The sequence below is a fragment of the Balaenoptera borealis genome (genome assembly GCF_965194805.1).
Source record: "Balaenoptera borealis genome assembly, chromosome: 4".
Classification (NCBI taxonomy): domain Eukaryota; kingdom Metazoa; phylum Chordata; class Mammalia; order Artiodactyla; family Balaenopteridae; genus Balaenoptera; species Balaenoptera borealis.
This window is the reverse complement of record NC_138861.1, coordinates 125,253,992-125,273,861: the sequence shown is the minus strand read 5'-3', so window position 1 is coordinate 125,273,861 and position 19,870 is coordinate 125,253,992. Positions and strand designations below refer to the sequence as shown.

At 33.8% G+C, this 19,870-nt stretch overlaps 1 protein-coding gene across 8 annotated transcripts in view; it reads left to right on the top strand.

Moving 5' to 3' along the window:
• Window positions 1-19,870, top strand: part of LOC309627547 (bifunctional heparan sulfate N-deacetylase/N-sulfotransferase 4) — an 865,109-nt gene that overhangs the window by 597,559 nt on the left and 247,680 nt on the right. The window contains exon 1 of one of the 8 annotated variants that reach the window (XM_082389632.1): window positions 11,695-12,146. The exons of the other annotated variants lie outside the window; for them this stretch is intronic. The gene's annotated coding sequence lies outside the window, so the exon portion shown is untranslated. Of the gene's footprint in view, window positions 1-11,694; window positions 12,147-19,870 lie in introns of those variants that run through there. 8 annotated transcript variants of the gene reach the window in all.

Genomic DNA, 19,870 nt, shown 5'->3' with positions numbered 1-19,870 from the left:
GTGCGTTAAGTTCTCCATTCATTCATTCCTGCATTCTTTGAATAATAATTTTGAATATTGGAATTTATAGTTGTTTGTACACAGGATAAAAGTGTCCATTTGAAAAGAGTTTATTTTCCATTACAAGCAGCTCGAAGTCAGTAGTCTATCATGTTACACGATAGTATCCTGATAGTGAGATAATATAATGAAAAACAAAACCTACTAGAACTTCCTATAAACTAGAACAAAACAAAACAATCTAAATTTTCTCCAGGCATTTATGTATTGAGTCTCTAGGTAAGAAAGCCAGTGGTAGAGAAGTGATTGTTGAAATGAATTTTAAGAGATAGTAATCTTTTGTTACTTCTGCTGTAGGCAAATTCTATTAATAATGATAAAGAAATACCTTAATTCAAAAGGAGAATAATTAAAATATTAAAAGTATAGCTTCTAAGAGACTCTGGATTTTAATGTAACTTGTGAACATAAGTGTAACACTATTAGTAACACATTAAAGTCACAAATAACAAGCGAATTAATACAAAAGTTTAAACAACTTATAGTTTAATGAATTCCTTAGTGATTTCTTGAAATTAAACTTCGATGTTAAATACTAGGCAAAATTCGTTTTCTCTCTCCTCTATTCATTCATAGGTCAAGAAGTACACTTCTATGTTATAACTTCATTCATTCATCTCTATATCTTATAGTTGCCTTGCCAGTAAGAATATGAAAGCTAAGTGAGCATTTTATGTTTCATGGATAACTGCTTCCATGATTGTCTGCTGAGACAATTAACAAGGATGCAGATCAATGCTAAATATAATAATAGTATTTAAAGAATGATTACTGAGCTAACCCAAAGCAATTATCAGTAGATGACAGTCATTTTATTGCTGCTGGCTATAAGTTGATTTAACTAAAATGTGTGGAGAAAAGCACAGAAAATTAATACTATATTGGAATTCTAAAGGCAAAATTGGTCCTGTCATTACCCTGCCTGGTCCTGAATCTTGGTTTTCTTCTCTGTTTCAAATCTCTTTCCTCTCCCCTCAAAATCCAAATCATCTCATTCTTCAATGATTAGAACAATTGACTTCCCTCTGTAAATCCTCTCCTAATAACTTCATGTTCATAGGACTCTCTCCTTTTGCTTACATCTCATAGCATGCCCTTAGAGTTCTCACTTGGCAACAAACTTTGTATTTCTATTCATTCTTTCACTTTCTTTTTCTTTTAACTTGCAGCTATTCTCAACTTGTTCACCACCTACTTCCTTCTCCACTTAGTTTAATCTTCTCCTTGACTTCACTACACCACCAGACATTTTGCTAAGGTCACCAAAGTCAAGGTCAATTTTCAGTTGTATTTCTTGACTCATATATAGTATTCAGTTCTTTTTTTTTTTAGAGCCCTTTTATTTTTTTGTTATTTTTCACACACACACACTGTATTTTATTTTTACAAGAGATAAATAAACTGACCCCAAGCATTGTAAATGGATGACCACAACAAAAGCAACAATTTGCATTTACCAAACATGAAACACACTCATACTACGTCACAATATTGACATTCAGTCCAGTAATCCTCCACTGTAACAGCTCCTTTACTTTGCAGTGAAAATTGATTTGTATATTTTTTGCCTCTGAGCCCTTGTGGGATTTTTTTTTTTTTTATTCAAACAGAAAGTCACAAAAATTATTATCATCCTCATCAGTTCACTCAGTCCCATGTAATTAATTTTTTTTTTATCTTGATCTTTTGTTAGCACTTTTATGAATTCATCAGTTTTCCATTAGAGTTCTGAAAATGCTTATTCATTCACTTCAGCAGTATAGTCAGTTACCAGCAACCTGTACTTGTCAGAGTCTTTTCCATGAATTCCTTGAAGGTGAAACCCTTTTATAAGAACATTTTTGCAAAAGCATCAGAGTACACCCAGAACTGTCTGTAAATGACAAGAGACTTAAAAATGACCACAGTTAAAGATTTGATGAAAGTTCATAATAATGCAATTGACAAGGAAATTTAGTTATTTCTGAGATATACATTTTAAAGTAATAACTAGAATTATGACTTATAACATTATACCAGAACGTATAAGATTTTTAGAAATTTCATGTAATGTCTGAAACATTTATATTAACATATTTCCATACAAATAACCCAAAGAAAGTTTAGTATTAGTTGTTTTTTGTTTGTTTGTTTGTTTATACTGCAGGTTCTTATTAGTCATCAATTTTATACACATCAGTGTATACATGTCAGTCCCAATCGCCCAATTCAGCACACCAACATCCCCACCCCACCACGGCTTTCCCCCCTTGGTGTCCATACGTTTGTTCTCTACATCTGTGTCTCAACTTCTGCCCTGCAAACCAGTTCACCTGTACCATTTTTCTAGGCTCCACATACATGCGTTAATATACGATATTTGTTTTTCTCTTTCTGACTTACTTCACTCTGTGTGACAGTCTCTAGATCCATCCATGTCTCAACAAATGACTCAATTTCGTTCCTTTTTATGGCTGAGTAATATTCCATTGTATGTATGTACCACATCTTCTTTATCCATTCGTCTGTGGATGGGCATTTAGGTTGCTTCCATGACCTGGCTATTGTAAATAGTGCTGCAATGAACATTCGGGTGCATGTGTCTTTTTGAATTACGGTTGTCTCTGGGTATATGCCCAGTAGTGGGATTGCTGGATCATATGGTAATTTTCTTTTTAGTTTTTTAAGGAACCTCCATACTGTTCTCCATAGTGACTGTATCAATTTACATTCCCACCAACAGTGCAAGGGGGTTCCCTTTTCTCCACACCCTCTCCAGCATTTGTTGTTTGTAGATTTTCTGGTGATGCCCATTCTAGCTGGTGTGAGGTGATACCTCATTGTAGTTTTGATTTGCATTTCTCTAATAATTAGTGATGTTGAGCAGCTTTTCATGTGCGTCTTGGCCATCTGTATGTCTTCTTTGGAGAAATGTCTATTTAGGTCTTCTGCCCGTTTTTGGATTGGGTTGTTTGTTTCTTTAATATTGAGCTGCATGAGCTGTTTATATATTTTGGAGATTAATCCTTTGTTCGTTGATTCATTTGCGAATATCTTCTCCCATTCTGAGGGTTGTCTTTTCGTCTTGTTTATGGTTTCCTTTGCTGTGCAAAAACTTTGAAGTTTCATTAGGTCCCATTTGTTTATTTTTGTTTTTATTTCCATTACTCTAGGAGGTGGATCAAAAAGATCTTGCTGTGACTTATGTCAAAGAGTGTTCTTCCTATGTTTTCCTCTAAGAGTTTTATAGTGTCCAGTCTTACATTTAGGTCTTTAATCCATTTTGAGTTTATTTTTGTGTATGGTGTTAGGGAGTGTTCTAATTTCATTCTTTTACATGTAGCTCTCCAGTTTTCCCAGAACCACTTATTGAAGAGACTGTCTTTTCTCCATTGTATATCTTTGCCTCCTTTGTCATAGATTAGTTGACCATAGGTGCGTGGGTTTATCTCTGGGCTTTCTATGTTGTTCCATTGATCTATGTTTCTGTTTTTGTGCCAGTACCATATTGTCTTGATTACTGTAGATTTGTAGTATAGTCTGAAGTCAGGGAGTCTGATTCCTCCAGCTCCATTTTTTTCCCTCAAGACTGCTTTGGCTATTCGGGGTCTTTTGTGTCTCCATACAAATTTTAAGATGATTTGTTCTAGTTCCATAAAAAGTGCCATTGGTAATTTGATAGGGATTGCATTGAATCTGTAGATGGCTTTGGGTAGTATAGTCATTTTCACAATACTGATTCTTCCAATCCAAGAACATGGTATATCTCTCCATCTGTTGGTATCGTCTTTAATTTCTTTCATCAGTGTCTTATAGTTTTCTGCATACAGGTCTTTCGTCTCCCTAGGTAGGTTTATTCCTAGGTATTTTATTCTTTTTGTTGCAATGGTAAATGGGAGTGTTCCCATAATTTCTCTTTCAGATTTTTCATCATTAGTGTATAGGAATGCAAGAGATGTCTGTGCATTAATTTTGTATCTTGCAACTTTACCAAATTCATTGATTAGCTCTAGTAGTTTTCTGGTGGCATTTTTAGGATTCTCTATGTATAGTATCATGTCATCTGCAAACAGTGGAGTGTTCAGTTCTTGATCAGACACATTTGCATCCCTTTGCTTGTAGCTTCCGTGGCTCTCTTCCTCTAACCATAATTCAAGCAAAGTCAAAGGTCTTAATGATATGCCTCTATCATTTTACTATACAGACTGTTCCTTAGCTCTGTCACTCAATATAATGGCTTTTCCTCCCCTTCAAGTTACCATTCCAGCACAGACCTTAAATTCCATTATTATATATTCAGCAAGCAGCTTGTTGGAACTTCCTTTATCAGATATGCCTGTTGCAAATATTTTCTCCCAGTCTGTAGCTTGTCTTTTCAATCTTTTGACAATGTCTTTCACAGGAAAAAAAAATTTTTTAATGAAGTCTAACTTTCCAATTCTTTCTTTCATGGATCATTCCTTTGGTGTCATATCTAAAAAGTCATCAGCATAGCCAAAGTCATCTAGATTTTCTCTTACTTTATCTTCTAGGGGTTTTATAGATTTTTAAAATTTTACAATTTGATCTCTGATTCATTTTGAGTTAATTTTCGGGAAGGGTGTAAGATCTGAGTAGGAAGTATTTTTTTAACATATGTCCAGTTGTTCCAATACAATGTATTGAAAAAACTATCCTTTCTCCATTGAATTGCCTTTGCTGTTTGTCAAAGATCAGTTGACTAACTTGTGTGGGTTTACTTCTGGGCTCTCTATTCTGTTCCATTGATCTATGCATCTATTATTTTGCCAATACGACACTGCCTTGATAACTGCAGCTTTATATTAATTCTTAAAGCTTGTTAGTGTCAGTCCGATGACTTTGTCCTTCTTCAGTATTGTGTTGGCTGCTCTGAATCTTGCTTTCCATATAAACTTTGCTTGCGTTTTCTTAAAATCCCTATTTCTGTTTTCTTTTTTTTTTTTTTTTCTTTTAGTACTTGGTCTTTGTCTCTTTGTTTCCAAAAGAAGAGACAAAATAGGGTAGCAGTTATGAGTGTGAGCTTGTGAAGTTTAGATTCCGACTTTGCCACTTTCTAGCCACATGACCCTTGAGCACACTGCTTAAATAGAGCTTTTCTCCTTTGCCAAACAGGTCATAATATCTCCCTCATAGGTTCATTGCAAAGATCAAGTGAAATATCTTAAGTAAAGTATATCACATAGCACCTGGCATAGAGTAAGTGCCTCCTTAGCCATAATGTGTTTCCATATAGAGTTGAGTCTAATTCTTCACCTTCTCTTCGCTTTCACTGATTTAAAGTTCTCCTTTGACATCCCTGCCCCACTGCTTTAATTATTTAACTGTTGCTTCACGAAATGTTTTTTTTTATTCTTTTCCATTATAGTTTATTACAAGATATTGAATATAGTTCCCTGTGCTATACAGTAGGACCTTGTTGTTTGTCTATTTCCATTTTCTTAAGTGGACTATTGTAATCAATTTCTAACTGGTCTCCTCTCTTATGGCTCCAGTCTGTCCTCTTACTCCCTCAAAAAAATTTTTAAAAAACAACATTTACCGTGTCAGCCTTGAAATTAAAATGTTTCAATAATTGTCCAATATTCAAGGCAATTATAAATCTGTAACATTTTGAATAAGACCTTTTTATCTTCTGGTACCTACCTATCTTTTCAATTCAATTATCTATTATTCTCTTTTAAAGTGTGATATAGACACTTAGAATAGGAGAGAACAAGACAGAATAAAATCCCTGATTCAAATGCTAGATTCTAATGGAAATGATGGACACAAAAAAAGTAATATTGTTTATATAGTATAATAGATTGTTAAAATCACACACCCATAAGAAAAAAAAAGAAGAGGTTAGAAAGTGTTGGGAGGGAGCTTTCAACTTTGCATTGGGAGGCCAAAAGCAGATATACTGAGAATATTAAATTTTTTGCGTGCTTAATTTTCTTTCTTTATTTTTTTATTGAAGTATAGTTGATTTACAATGCTGTGTTAATTTTGGCTGTACAGCAAAGTGATTCAGTTTTACATATATATGTATACTTTTTTATATATTCTTTTCCATTATGGTTTATTACAGGATATTGAATATAGTTCCCTGTGCTATACAGTAGGACCTTGTTGTTTATGCATTCTGTATATAATAGTTTGCATCTGCTAATCCCAAACTCCCAGTCCTTCCTTCTCCCACCCCACCTCACCCTTGGCCACCACAAATCTGTTCTTTATGTCTGTGAATCTGTTTCTGTTTTGTAGATAAGTTCATTTGTGTCATAATTTAGATTCCACATATAAGTGATATTACATTTTAGTAGGACTAAAAGAAATGAGAGTGTATGTCATGTTTATACTTGGGGGACAAGTATTCTAGACAGAAGAAACAGCAAGTGCAGAAGCCCAGAGCTAGGTTATCTGAAGAGCACAGCATATTCAGAGAACATCGAGAAGGCCAGTGGGTTTGTTGAGAGTTCAGTGAAAGAGAAGTGGTAGACTAGGTAGAGTTGTAGAGACCACTCTGTGAATTTCACTGTTACTCTGAGTGAAATGGGGGAGTCCCTCTGGGGGTGGGAGTTGATCAGAAGAGAGGCCTAATCTGATGTACATTGTAAAATGATTCCTTTGGCCAAAAAACTGATGTGGGGAAAGAGCAGAGGCAGAAGTCAATTAGGAAGGTATTTCGATGATCCGGTGGAGATATAATGCTAATATGAACTGGAGTGAGAGCTGAGAAGGTTTTAAGATTGTTCAGAGTCTAAATACATTTTACAAGTAGAGCCAATAGATTGAAAATCTAGTGGGTGTGTGTGTGTGTCTCTAAGCAAATAAAGTAATGCATCTATCATTTACTTCTCTGGGGAAACTGTGAGAGGAATCAGTTTGGGGTTAAGAAAAATATCAGGGAATCAGATTTTGTCTTTTTAAAAAAATTTTATTGGCGTATAGTTGATTTACAATGTTGTGTTCATTTCTGCTGTACAGCAAAGTGAATCAGTTATGCATATACATATATCCACTCTGTTTTAGATTCTTTTACCATATAGGTCATTATGGAGTACTGAGAAGAGTTCCCTGTACTATATATTTAGTAGGGTCTTATGATTTGGTTTTGTTCTAGTTTTAGATATCCATTAGATTTCCAAGTGGAAATACCAAATAGGTCGTTGAACACACAAATAGAAGCAAGTAAAAGATTTAACTGGAGATGTAAATTTTCAAGTCAGCTTATAGATAGTGTTTAAAACCATGAAACAGTGTGAGGTCACAAAGGAAATGAATGTAAATAGAAATGAGATGAGTTTCAAGGACTAAGACCCAGGGAACTCCACATTTGGAGGATAGGGAGATGGGAAAGAACCAGAGAATGTGACTAAGAACTTATAGAAAACCAAAGATGTATGATTTCCTGGAAGTTGGGTAAAGATGGTTTTGTGTGGATGAGAGGATAATTAGTAATTAGTAAATTAGTTTGCTAGGCCTACCGTAATAAAGTACGGCAAAGTGAGTAGCTTAAACATCAGAAGTTTATTGTTTCACCGTTCTGGAGGCTGGAAGTCTGAGATCAAGATGTCAACAGAGCCTTGCTTCCTCTGTCCACATTGCATTCTCCCCTTGCATGCGTCTGTGTTGAATGTGTCCTTTTTATAATTTCCCATTTTACCAGTCATATGGGTGTAGGGGCCTACCTTACTCCAGTATGACTTCATCTTAACTAATTGTATCTGTAATAATCTTATTTCCAAATAAGTTCACATTCTGAGATACTAGGGGCTAGGGCTTCAACATACACATTTTGGGGGGGACACAAGTCAAACTATAGGAGTTACTCTCAACTTTGTTATGCCATTTCATTCTTTTTATAAATAGCTAATTTGGTTTATAAGTACTTGTTTAGAATTTTTACACCTTATATTCATGAATTATATTTCCTATAATTTCCTTTTTCATATCATCTCTTCATCAATTACTACTATCAAGATTATGGTAGCCTAATAAAATGAGGTTGACAGGTATTACTATTTTTTTCATTTATCTGAAAAAGACTGTGTAAGTTTGGAATTATTTATTCCTTGAAGCTTTGATAGGACCTTATGGTGAAGGAATCAGTGACTAGAGTGTTTTTTTGGGAATATTTTTGACTATTTATTCAAATTCTTGTATTTCGCTTTATTCATTTTGAGGCTTCTTTTAAATCAATTTTATAAAGCTACCTTTTCTCAAAAGTTTATTTACTTAAATTCTTTTAAAACTAAAATCTTTTCTTATAAATTCATCAATAACTTTCTTGTATCTTTTTAATGCCTGAAGGAAAGCTAGTTATCTTCTCTTTCTCATCCCTATAATTTATGTGTGATTTATCTCTTTTTAATCTTAATGTGTCAAATTTATCAGCCTTTTGAAAAGAATCAGGTTTTAGATTTGTTTTTTTTATTGTATTTTTTATCTGAATTTTTTCAGTTCATTTTTGATATGTCTTTTCTTCTATCATCTTTGTTATTATTTTATTATTTTGTAGCTTCTTGAGAAGAATGCTTACCTTATTAGCTCATTAATTTTCACACTTTTTTTGAGTACATGCTTCTAAGGCTCTAAATTTATCTATTATGATAGCTTAATTCACAAATTTTGATATGTGATATTTTGGACATAATTGTAACATAAAATATATATTCATGTTTTTCTTTGTCTTAACTTATTTAGGTTATGTTTCTTAAATTTTTAATATATGAGAATTTTCTAGTTGTTTTGTTATTAGTTCCTAGATTAATTACATAATGGTTATAGTACATCTCTATGTGGCTTTTAGTTCTTTGAAATTTTTTGAGACATTCTTTAGGACTCAGTATGATTAATTTTTGTAAATATCTCCAAGTTCAGTATGCATTCTACAGTTGTTGACTATCGTAGTTTAACTATGTCTTTTAGACCAAATTTGTTAATCGTGTTTATAGGTATTCTTGAACTTACTAATCTTCTATCCAACTTTTCAGTCAATTCCTGAGAAATGTCATAATTCATCCTCTACAACTGGGAATTTAAAAATGACACCTTGTAGTTCTGCTTTATATATTTGAGGTTGTGATAGTAGATGCATGTAAATTTAAATTTTAATGACTTCCTAGTAAATTGAATTTTTTATTGTTTTACAGTGATCTCTGTATCTCTAGTAATTCTGCCTTGAATCTAATTTCCTGGTATTTACATAGCTTTGTCAGTTTTCTTTTAATTAAAATATTTCTGATGTATCTTTTTCTAGATGTTTACCTTCACACATACTTTCATGTGTCACTTTTATTTTATTTTATTTTTTGGCTGTGTTGGGTCTTCGTTTCTGTGCGAGGGCTTTCTCTAGTTGCGGCGAGCGGGGGCCACTCTTCATCGAGGTGCGCAGGCCTCTCACTATCGCAGCCTCTCTTGTTGCGGAGCACAGGCTCCAGACGCGCAGGCTCAGTAGTTGTGGCTCACGGGCCCAGCTGCTCCGCGGCATGTGGGATCCTCCCAGACCAGGGCACGAACCCGCATCCCCCGCATTGGCAGGCAGACTCCCCACTGCTGCGCCACCAGGGAAGCCCCATGTGTCACTTTTAAACAACATATACTTGGATTTGTCAAACTGCCAATCTTTGATTTTAAAAGATAATTTAGTTTATATTTAGTGTGATTACTAACATAAACAGACCTAAATATTTTTTGTTTTGCATTAGTCCTACCTTTTCTAGGTTTCTTTTTCTCCTCTTTATTCTTTTTTTAATTGAGTATTTTTCTTGCATTTCATTCTCTCTCCTCTACTAGTCTTGAATATATATATTCTGTCTTTGTTTCATTAGAAATCAAAATATGCATGCCTAACTTACCAATGTCTTAAGTCAGTTAATATCATTACCATAATACAGGGTTCTTAGAACATTTTTACTCCATTTACTCCCTTCTGACTTCTGTGGTATTGTTTTTGTTTATTTCAATTGGTCTTTGATTTTGTTTTTAGCCCCATAAAGCTTTATTATTCTCATTTTATATATTTAAGGTCCTTTAGATTAATTTACATTTTTAACAATTATTTTATCTTCACTCTGTTCAACAATTTGAACATTCTTCCTATGTTTGAGAAATTCACGATCCTAGAAGTTTCCACTTCTTCACTTTAGATATCAGATGATTATTTCCCAGCCTCTCTCACAGCCAAGGCATGGACATGCCAGCTAAAAGTGTGTAATCAGATGTACCTCTACCAGACTTTGACTTAGAAGCTAGTGAAGTGAAGAAGCAGGTCCAGAACAGATTCCCTTTAGGTTAGGGTGTCTTCACCTATATCCAAGGTCCAGAGACATCAGTAACAGCATCTCTTGAAGAGCTGCCGGGATCTCAATACTAACAATGCTGAATGTGCAATATTTGGTCTATGGTCATTTTTTCAAAATGGACCTTTATGTTTTGGGGTCTGTGTGTGTGTGTGCATGTGTGTGGTCTTAATTGTGACATGAGCAGAATGATATGACTAAATCTAATTAAGAACAATTTTTTATTGCATTTTTCAATCATCCTGATGTTTGCATTCCAATTATAGTTTGTAAGTTATACTACCATCTGATTCTATACTCATTTATGATATATTCTGTGATATTGAACATCATTTCTTTGTCTCTAAAATACTTTAACAAATTTTTAATGACTAATTTGTGGAAACAACTTTCGGAAAAACTCAAAATGTGAACAGAGGGCTTCCCTGGTGGCGCAGTGGTTGAGAATCTGCCTGCCAATGCAGGGGACACGGGTTCGAGGCCTGGTCTGGGAAGATCCCACATGCCGTGGAGCGGCTGGGCCCGTGAGCCACAATTACTGAGCCTGCGCATCTGGAGCCTGTGCTCCGCAACAAGAGAGGCCGCGATGGTGAGAGGCCCGCGCACCGTGATGAAGAGTGGCCCACGCTTGCCGCAACTGGAGAAGGCCCTTGCACAGAAACGAAGACCCAACACAGCCATAAAATAAAAATAAATAAATAAATTAATAAATTAATTAATTAAAAAAATTAAAAAAACAATGTGAACAGAAATAAATTATATGCTTATACCTATTACTCAGGATGATTAATTTGAGTATATTTCATTGCATGAATAACCTCCTAATGATCCATTATCTTTCAAATAATCAGCAAAGCAGCTACATATGAACAGGTATTTTTATAGATTATCAGGTAAATGATAAATTATAATGAAAGCACATAATACTACAATTCTAAGATATAACTGTGAGCAGTAGAAATTGATATCTAGAAATCTTTCTTTGCAAATAAATCATAATGCCATTTTAAACAGAATTGTAACCACAATTTTAAATTATTTTGAATATAGTTCTTAACGTTTTATATTTCCTCATCAGAACTGAGAAGTAAAGTAAATTGGGAGATGACCTAAATCATAGTGTTCATGTTTTTTCTCTTTTGTATTTAAGTTTTGCTTAACATTCATTTTATGTTGTTTATTTACTCAAGATTATGAAAAGGAGTTAATCATTTAAGCAGATTCAGATCTTCAAAAATTATGTTTTTGGGGGCAAATGAAATTATTGCACAAACATAATAGAGAAATGTAAAACTGAATGGTAACTCTATTTCACACACAAAAAAATACATTGTACCTACTTAAGAAATAGAATTCGTATATCCTAAAGAAAATGTTAATTTGGAAACAAGATATGGCAAAGCTGGTTTATACATCTTTGCATTACAGGCATTATACTTTTGTTCCTTTAAGTAAAAGATTTAGATATTAAAAGTTTGCAAAAACTAGCACGATATTAAGGACAGGTGATATTTCATTTATCTTTATCTTGGGTATAACAGCAAAAAATATACTTAATTAAAAAACAGAAATAAGAATTCAGAAACAGGGAATCATACAAGCAGTGTAACATTGGTTGTTTATTTCAAATATGAGGAAGAGAATTGACTAAATGTATTTGGTGTAGAATTGTGGCGTAATTGGTGTTTTAACTTTAAGAATCACTGATGTTTCTCTGATGTCAACAGCAGAATACTTGTCCTAAGAGCAAAGTAACCTGTGGGCTCTGTACTCAGCACTTCAGCTGTCTATGGAGAGGAAGTGAGTATATTTTTGCAATAAAAGCAAGAACATATCGCCCTCTAGTGTTGAAAAAGCTAGGAGATTGAAGGATTGTTCAGAAGTACAGAAAGAATACATTTTAAAAAGCAAATGTCTTATTTTCTCTCTTCAAATAAATGTGATATACCAATATTTAGGTTAACATCTTGAATTCTAGAAACACAAATGCCAAACATGATTGATTAACCTATTTGTATGGCCCGTGTTATAAGAAATGTTAACTAGATTGAGAATAAATTATTTCTTTTTAATATTTTACTTTAAAAAATTTTTTTAATTATATTACATTTTATTGTAGTTGTAAACTTTATGAATTAGTTATAATACTTTATATCCTAGTATTTATAATAACTTTACTTATATTATAAAAATTAGTTGTAAGTATTCTTTTAATTGTTAAAAAGGTATTGAATACAATTCTGTAGCATGGGTCACTAAATTAGCAGAGGTGTATGGGTCCTTTGTAGCCAGAGTCTATGCGTAGAGAAAAATCTTTTCCCTTCTCTGAAATGCAAGACTGAAGATTATGTGAAAATTTTATTAGAAAAAGTCATCTAGAAAATAAAAGTAGGAAGTTAATGATTAAGGCAGAAAGAACAACATATTTATCACTGTATTAATAAAATGAAAGACTGACACAAAGTAAATTCTGGGGGAAAATATACCAATATTAATATAATCCAAGTTTCTCCAGACTTCCACTGTCTGTAGGTACACATGGGCTCTGGTTAATCATAAAGCTCCTACATTATTGGCTCTTCTCTCTCATCACACAGTCATTTCAGTGCCCTTCAAGGTTTCATCTGTGCTTGTCAAATGGTAGGTCCATCCTGGCTTTCCTGCCTGTCACCAATCTCACTGCACAGAAATCACTGAATGTGTCTCAGCAAGGCCACTGCTGCAGGCACCCACCATGGAAACACTAGTGCACACGCAGAGTTGTGCCTTCCTATATCCCCAGTGCTCTATGTGCATGAGGGTCTTGAACAAGTTTTGCAGATCAACTCAGGCAAATGGATGGATGCGTGTCTGCTGCTCCTTGAAGACTCAAGTTGATCAGAGATGCCAGTGCCTATCTCAGGGGTAGACAAAACTTTGACATTTGGGTATCCTGCCACCCTTTTTAATCCAAGTACCATATTTTTCATTTCAGTAACAGATTAATATGAATTTGGTATTTTTAAAGAATTATTTACATATATCTTCTGACAAATTTGGACTCATCAGAAACAATTGATGCATCATAATATTTTAGTTATAAGTAAACTTAGAGATAGATAATTTGGTGCAATTGATTTTCCAATTTTCAAAATCTTAGACTTGAATTCTGAGATCATTGTTCCAATAGAACTATTACAAATATACTAACATGGAATATAAATTTAACTGATTTAGTCAAGATTATTAAGTTTCAACTGTGTGTCTAATTTAGTATTGGGTTATGCTTGAGGGGAGGGAAAGTAGTTTAGTGTGAAAAGAGAAGTTTAATAAACAGACTAGTCTATTGAAAATGTACCCACAATCATCTTGGGAAGACTTAAATAAGTTTAACAAAAATGTAAGGGTATCACAAAAAATATATGGGTGACATATTCTTCAGCTATTTAGAGGAAGAAGGATTATCAGGGATCAGAATGAATAGGGAAGGCTTATTATTCACAAAATTATAGAATTTTAGAGTTTGAAGCAACCTTAATGTTATCAAATTCACCTCCTTTAAAATTTTCTACTTAGATTTTTTGTGCTTTTTATAAATATAGTTCATGGTTCCTGCAGAAAATTCAAATGATATAGAAAAGTATAAGAAAGACATAGATGGTCAATCTCTTAATGAGTATCCTTTCAAATCTCCCCTTTTTAATGGATACATGGAAATAGAAAGATAAACAGCTACGTTTCTTTAGTTTCCCAATGACGAAATTGAAGCTCAGACTTTTTCTCCCACCCCACAAGTTTCTGGAGGAGATAGCATTTGAGCTATTCCTTGAGGTAGAGAAAAAAGTTTAATATATGCAAGATGTGAATAAGTTGCTGATTTAGTATAATTGTTTCATGCATGAGACAAAGACTCTTTGCTTGACCAAACTCTAATTAAGCAGGCTTCTGAACATTTTCCCAGGTGTGCACTTTCTTGCAAAATCTAGTTTTCACAAGAATCCTGCTCACTCAGTTTACCCAGAATCCCCCCCACCCCCACCCTCGATATCTGATCACCCTCAATATCCAATCAGGTTCCTCATCCTCCACCACCCCCCAGACGATGTCTGATAAGCCCAGCCTGCCTTTAGCAAGAATCCTGTTAGGTAGTTTTAGCTAGACCCTCCCTTACATAGAATGTTTCCTCTTAGTAATTTTCCATTCACTGACTCCCGCCCTGATCCTTGGCTATAAATTCCTACTTGCCCAAACTGTATTTGGAGTTGAGCCCATCTCTCTCCCCCACTATAAAACCCCATTGCAGTGGTCCCTATACCTATCACAATGGTCTTGAGTAAAGTCTGCCTGACCACCTTTGAGTGTCATTGAATGTTTTTTTGTTAACATATGACTTACAAGGTGGTCTACAATGTGCTGAAGATTCAATTCTGAATAAATCGCAGTCCCTGGCTTCATGGGAATTCATGAGTAATTAAATTGAAACTCATTTAAACTAACGTTTGCAAGGCAGGGGAGGGAGAGTGATTTTCTTGTTGTGGCTTTATCTAAACTGAATCTCTAAAAGTGAAACAGAGCTGGTCAAACTTAGAAATAGGAGAGACAACATTGGTCATTCCAGAACTGCAAATGGGTCAACATGTAAAGTGCAGGAATAACAAGATGAAAGAATTTTGCAAGAGAAAACTTTCAAAAAGTTTGACTTTAAAGGTGCAGAGAAAGATTAAGGCAGTCGCTAGGGCTGGGGTAGGGAGTAACTGTGAGAGGAATTTGTATGAACACAGGTGTGTTAAATTTGTGAAGAAGATTATAGTCTTAAACTAAAATAAATACAGGACAGGCAGATAGACTTAAATTAGTGAGCAAATGGTGGCGACTAAAGCCATTCAGATATTAAAATATTGTAATTACCAGACAAAACATATGCAAACACTGTTTACAGTGAATTACTAACATGATTATCCCCAGTTTTTAACTAAATCCTCAGAAAAGAGAGGTTGAAGTTCTAGAAAAGACTTAGGGGTGAAAGGAAATAAAATAACTTTACAAGAGATATATATTTCCCACAGAACCAGGAAGCAAGTAAGTAAGTAAAGTGATACTTCCTTAGGTTTGGGAAACATTGATGGGAGTCAGTTTGGCTCCCTGGGTGATGTTTAGCTGGTTCAACCCTCACTTTCTATTTTCTTTGTAGCGTAAATTGAGGAGTTAGGTGGTGGGTATAGCAGGCTTAAAAAGTTATTGAAATCATCAGAGTATATATAGTTGGGGGAAAAGAAATGAAAAAAACAATGATGGATATAAGAAGGACTTCTCAATCACGTGTTCCTTTTGTTATAACTAGTTATGTTATAATTTTAAGTTAAAATGTAGGATAAAAATTATGTTTGTCGTGTAATCACAGCTACATAAAACCAGATTACAAACTACGTATAGAGAAGACACTAGGAAGAAATATATGAGAGGTTTTTGTTAAGCAATGTTCATTTCATTTTTATTTTTCTAGATTTTCAAATTTTTCATGCTTTTGTAATGAGATTTATATAATAACTTGCACAAAGTAGTAGTGTCAGTTTTTAAAAATATTTTTCATTTCACCTTTGTAGATGAGACAATTTATAGAAAAACAGCCTACTTTTGAGAGAAAATGGTTAAGATTATATCTAAATAAGGAAGCATACCATTGTATTTCCTCAGTCATCTTTTGCAGCTCCCGTGTAAATTGTTTATATGGAGAGAAAATAAAATGGCGATAGGAAATGGAAATATTGTCATATAGATTGGCTGATTAATGGCCACACTTCACAGTAAATTCATTAGCACAAGTTTTATATCCAGTGTTAAAAAAATAAAAAAGACTTTCTAGAAATGAAAGAAAAATAGATAGTAAATAAAGAGAAGAAATTAAGAACAGATGAAAGCAAAATAAGGTAGGTTTTTTTTTTTTTTTATGATGAGATGATATACAGCTGAATTTGTAGATGTACCTGGAAAATAGTAGGCTGTTAATAAAGGTTGATACATTTATGTGTTGAATGAATGTTGGATGAATGCCTTTGCTTCTTACCTAAAGGAGAAAATAGAAGCATATCCAAAATTGAATTTTAGACAGCTTATCTGGTCCTAGTTTGATTTTGAATGTCCCATTGTAAATATTACCCCCAAATCTAGACAAAAATGAGACAGATGCCACAAATCTATCCAAAGTCATCCCACGTTTCTAAGGGAGTTGTCTGGATTTCAGGAATCTTTAAGAAAGATACAGGCATTTCAAAGTGGTTTAATTCTATTTAATTCTGGACCATACTGGAGATATCATTATTTCGGTAGTGTTAAGGGCAAAAATCAATAATGAAATTTTAAATATAAATACAAACAGAGTTTTACACAATGATTACTTTACTAGATCACCCCACTTGATCACAAATAGCATTTCTGCTACTCTATCTAGAAATCTTATGTGGCAAAGCAGAATAAATATCCATTTAGTATTTTCCTTCTCAAAGTTCCCATGTTTTTCTGATAAACGAGATAAATATATAGATATTTACAGTTTGATTTTAATAAAAATGGATTCTTTTTGAAAAATCATATTGTTTCTCTGCTTTAGGAAACAAGACCTAGGAAAATGGTAAATAGGCACTATATATATCTCTAAGAAATGATGAGAAAAGAAATCAACTGAAATTTACTTTTCTATTTACTGAGTTGCCTTTTGAAGTGTGAATACAGCTGATAGCTCAGAGCTATGTACCTAGTATAATATGATGTTACAATGTACTATGGTGGTAGTAATGTTATCATTATGTTTGAAATGACACTTTTAGGAGTTGTACTGATAAAAAATGCACACTTGAAGACTGAAATAAGTGTATGTCACTGAAATCAAGAAAATATGAAATGTATAAAAGTTAAGTAATAGTCAACTGGTTATTTACAAGGGTAGAAAATATCCTTATTGCAGAAAATCATAAAATAAGTATACTTCTTTGATTTTGAGTAAATATAACAATTACTCATCACTTTACACCTTTATTTGAAAAAAGTTATATATGCAGCTTTGGTTGTTGCCAAGAATAATATCACAATACTTTGTGTCCTGGAAGCTGAAAGGAGCGCCAAGTGACCAAACTACATGTTATCAACCAATTCCTAGTCTCAAGTTCTGTTGAGTCAATAGTGGATATTTTCAGGAACCACTTGGAATCATAGGAGACTACATTGATCTACAGCTAAAACCTCTGCAGTATTTATAAAACCAGGTTAAACGATTTGAATTATCTGTGCTCTCTTGAGTAGTGTTTCGCAAAAACTTTTGACCCTGACTCAGAATAAAAAATAATCTTGCATTGGGACCCAGAACAAAATAAATACACACACACACACACACACACACAACAAACAAACATGTTTCCTAAGGCACTATTTACCTTTACCCTTCATGAAGTACATCAATATTTCTATTCTCATCTATTTTCTTTTCTTTTATGTGGTGCTGACCTATAATTTGAAAAAAAAAAGAGTATCTCTCTTGAAATATGGTTATAAATTTTGGAATTCTCCCCCAGAGATTGAAGGTGCCATTAATATATTTGAATGAATGGTTAACTGTGTACATAGCACAGTTTTTAATTAAAAACACTGCTTTATTTATATGAAATATAAGCTAATTCTTCATAATATTCCTAAGGGCAAACAAAAATCTCATGAAGCATGTAGAAATGGGATACTTGATAAAATGTTTTCCCCCGCATGTATCATGAAAAGTCAAAGGTGGTCGAATTATTGCAATTCTTATGTCATCCCAACTTACAACACAGCTTCTTTTGAGCTAATCCAATTCACTTATAGATGTTTTCTGCATTTTTGTTAGATATTTTTAACTTTGAATATCTGAATTTTTAAAGTTGAAATAATACTTGCCAATATCTGGGCTAAAGTACTTAATTACGGTAACTGCTAAGAGTTTGGTTTCAACTAACTTAATTTTAATTTTTCTCATCAGTGCAACTGTGAGGAAATAGAACTCTAGCATCACAAATCACTCGTGGTATAATCTCAGTCTTTTTTCTACACCCTCTAAACCTCAATTTCTTCATTTAAAAACTAGACTAATAATGGCTAAACAGGATGATGAATGCAAAGAAAGTAGCATAATGACTGGCAAGTAGTAGCTACTCATTAAATGCTGGTAAATATTTTCTCTTTTTTTTCAATTTCAGCTGAACTTTAAGAGCCTCTTGGACATTCTGTATAGTTCATCAGTTCACATTCAAGAAAGAAACAATCACACATACAATCATTGCAATTCTTAGCCCCTGACTTACTTCTGAATTTCCTTCTTGCCAAAAATCACTCTAGTACCTGCAGTTGCTTTGTTTACTAATTTCTTTGCTGCTACCAGATATTACAAAAAGTTTACAATGATTGAGACCCCTTGGTAAATGGACTTTGCAGACTGTATTTTAGAAAATCTATAAACACAGTTTGGAAATAAGTTAAAGAGCAATTTTAAAACAGATACACAGAACAATAATTTTTTCATACTATCTAATCTTAAAAGAGGGAAATTCTGGGAACTATTTATTCCACTACTATTGATATGATGAGTCACACTTGGAAGATTAGAAGTTAAAAAAAAGAAAAAGAAGAGTGAGAACAAGGAAAGCAGCACCTAAAAAAGCCTTGCTTTTTTTCTCATCAAAGTCTGCACAGGGATCACACAACTGGAATTTCGGGATAGATTGTTGCCAAAATAATGAGAAGGTCTCCTTTCCAAATTTTTAACAATAGATTTATTAGGATATGTGAAAGCCAGATTTAGCAGAATTGGGATCAAAGTCTATTTAACTTGCTTGGTATGGTGCTTGAGGAAATATCAGTTCTTCACAGATGCAGTTTACTCAGTCATCCACACATTTGTCCATTCATTCGGTAACAAAAGACCGACATGGTGGAAGGGGAAAGCGGACAAAGTGCTCCTGTTTGTGCCAATTCGTTGCTAACTGGTCTCAGGTTCATCCTTCACAATGCATTTTATTAAGGTGAAATTAAAATTTAACATATCACCTAGACTCCTTAAAAACACATGCCACATAATTTTTAGACTTTTGGAGCAGCATTTTAATGTCTTCACCATTATCTTTAAATGAATATTCTTAATTTTATATGACTCATTTAACATACATGTGGCTTTAAAAATAATCTTGATTGTCTTATTTGACCTTTCCAAGATGCTTAAGTTGGTGTTCCTACCTCCTTGCACTTTGCCTTGCCTTTTTTTTTTTTTTTAAATGGTCACAGTACTAGATAGGCATATAGGAAACCTACTTTTCCTCCTGTGTGTTTCTCCTTTACTCTCGCACTACTATCACACTTATAACACTTCCAACACAAGGTGTGTGAGGTTCTCCCACACACACCAAGCAGTGCTTTGTGACACCAGCCGAGCATCCTACAATTCAAATTTGACACTGACTGGAGTTAGCACAGACCCCATAGGTTAGGGGCTCAGTCCCATAAGACTGCTCCCGTCTTCAGATCCAATC